At 31.5% G+C, this 3065-nt stretch overlaps 1 non-coding gene across 1 annotated transcript; it reads left to right on the forward strand.

Moving 5' to 3' along the window:
• Window positions 1–687: 687 nt before the first annotated feature.
• TRNAL-UAA lies at window positions 688–770 on the forward strand. Its single transcript has one exon. It is a non-coding gene; the product is annotated as a tRNA-Leu (tRNA).
• The last annotated feature ends 2295 nt before the right edge of the window (window positions 771–3065 follow it).

The following is a 3065-nucleotide window of genomic DNA, read 5'->3' on the forward strand; positions in this document are numbered from 1 at the left end:
TTTCGATTGTTTTTTTTTCCATTTTTTTTCAAATTTTACAATTCTTATGTCCAAGCGCCCACAAACCTTTTAATTTACTGAGTTTTAAATTAATAATTTGTATATTTTCAATAACTTTTTTTTAAACAAACACATAGTTCAGACTAAAACTACTAGATTCAGCCGAACTCTTCTACTCTTCCTGTGCCCCTGCTTATAGTATAGACTTTCTTTTATCTTAAAATCGTAACAGGCCTAAAGTAACAAACAGTATCAGTCTTTTGAACAAAATCCCAGCGCTAATCATGCATACAGTAGCTAAGGAACAAACTATCTCAATTTCCTTCACATAAAAAATATTTGTCTCTTTCATGGCTACTAATTAATATGCAATATTTGCTCATCTTCAACATACCTCTATGTATCATGTCAAACGGGTTAATTTTGCAGTTCAATTTGTAGTAGAAATGAGAGCATAACATAAATATCCAGCTAGAAAAGCTCCTATTTTTCATTCCAGTGAATGTCATGAGCAGGAAATATAATTTTCAATGTTATTCTAAAGAAAATTGGTTGGTTATATTTTCTTTTTATTTATAATCCCGACATATATACTCTCGTCCAATCATGTGGTAGGACTCAAAACATCGAATTTGGAAACAGAAATTTAAACAACTTATAATATGCTACGAGACGAAAGCTACATGAGCTGGTTTGCCCGAGAGGTTAAGGGGGAAGACTTAAGATCTTCTGCACATAGGTGCGCATGGGTTCGAACCCCATAGCCAGCATAAGATTAAATGAAGTTTTTTTGCCAATCTTATGATGACAGGACTTTTTAATAAAACCTTGACTAAAATAAAATCCAGTGGGAAAAAATTCTAGAGAAGGAAAAACAGTACACAGTACAACGCGTATTAATTCCCCCTGATGAGAGCATCAATTCACATCCTTAAGCATTTGCATTTCAATTTTGTGAAACATCTTCAAAAGATCTTTGGTAGAGATTTGATAAACAAACCAACCATATTAACTTGAACGTATTTGTTTCACCTCGAAATCATCATCTCTAATAGATGTATTGTCTTCATATGATCTTGTTGGAATCGTCAGTTCAATATCTTCACATAGAGGTGAAAACTCTTGCTATCATATTATCATGCCTATAGTTATAGCAAGATACATTTGTGCACAAATTGCACTGAGGAAGTGGTACATCAAGATCAAAAATTGTATATGCTTCAAGCAACTTAAATCCTTCATGGATTGTCATATAAGTTAAGTCATATAAGCCATATAGTAGACTTTAGATGCATATCAGGTTTTCATGTCATGCTAGACATATAAGATATCAAAAACTGATTGCACATACCATTGACTTTATACTTTCAAGTGTTTGAACTACATGTTCAAAACTATATGTCTTTCATATCAAACCAATTCTATTCGAAATTGTTTCTCCAGACTTAAGATCCTCATATATATTTAGCGGTATCATAGATGTTGTCGACGAATATTTTCTATCGGTTTCAACATTTTTAATAAAGACATAACATAGAGATCTTTTCATTCATTTCTGGTACCTAAACCTCTCTTGAGTTTTATGAAGTATTATGTCATGTGATCTTCTAGATCACTTGTTTCCTTTATTATGATCATTTTGATCATTTGCTCATCTTCTTTATCAAGAAGTTTATTTGAAACCAATTTGTCTATAGGCTTTAAGCGTACCATAGACTTTGTCCTTGTAGGACTTAATAGGAGCATTTGCAATGAGAATATACTTACTTTCTTTGGGTCAGCAAATGCGTCTGGCATGCTATGCAATATGTTGCAAATGAATTATCCTTTTTATGAACTTCAAGTTCATTTTATTTATTCGAGGATCTAGATGTACAAATGATAATTCATTCCGCGTAACTTTTTCTCAAATGTTTATCATCTCTCCCCTTCATGTTAGAAAAAATAACTTCCTTCCTCAACTTTGGGAACTCATCTTTGTGTGTTATGGTGTTAATCAAAATATACACGGCACATCAATAATAATAAGATGGAATTATTTGGTTCCTGACCTTGAACCACTTGTGAGGTGAGAAAATAATATACTTTCGTATATAACGTATATCAAACTGATATATATATATATAACTTTGTTCTTATAAGAAATAGTTTAACTATTAAGTGGGAGCACTCAATAAATCATTTTTCTAAACTAACTGTGATGTAAACCAACTTATCAAGAAGAACTATCTTGAATAAAAATTCTGGAAATTATGCTCTAAATTAAATTATTGAGCAAGTTACCTCGCAAACACCAGGTTGCGGGTCAATAATAATTGCACATGTAACCATCTCATAGATGCATCTTATGTGGTTTACATGGCAGGTTAATGGGCTCATATTCACCTTTGATATTTCCAGCATTCATGGGATTCAATCCCAATTTTGGTTGGTCAATTAATTAATTAGAACAAGCAATATAAGAGAATTCGTAAAGAACTTTCTAGTTCTTTAATATTTACCCATGTGAATTTTTTATTATTTTTGCACATCATACATAAATTGATATGGCTAAACCAATTATGCCAACTGAATAAATTATCAATATTGATAAACTTCAGATTACACCATGACGTGTGCAATTATCAATAAACTTCAAGTTTATTATGATATGAGTTTTTATATCGATAAACATCCACTTTAGTGTGGTATTCTTTTATTTATGTAGTACAAACTGGAGAATAAAGCGGGTAGCTTTTCACATACATATTATCCCGCTACAAGTAGTAGCAATAGAAGATATTAAATCTTTCCTTTATTTATAGTCTCAATATAATCAACCGCTTTCGCGTATACTTTGGGAAATGAATAAGTTTCTTTGAGACTTACTACAACACAATACCTTATTGGTAATCAATTGTGTTTCTCCAAAATAGTATAATTGGCTCTTGCAGAGTTCTCAATTAATTTTGTAGTACCACATATTCATCAACATCCATATGGTGAATATCTCTTTCAAAGAGAAAGTCATACCATTATGGTTATGGTCAAAGTTATATGAAAGATCTGTTTCTTGCATTACCGTT

Source organism: Nicotiana attenuata, unplaced genomic scaffold, assembly GCF_001879085.1.
Source record: "Nicotiana attenuata strain UT unplaced genomic scaffold, NIATTr2, whole genome shotgun sequence".
NCBI classification, from domain to species: Eukaryota; Viridiplantae; Streptophyta; class Magnoliopsida; order Solanales; family Solanaceae; genus Nicotiana; species Nicotiana attenuata.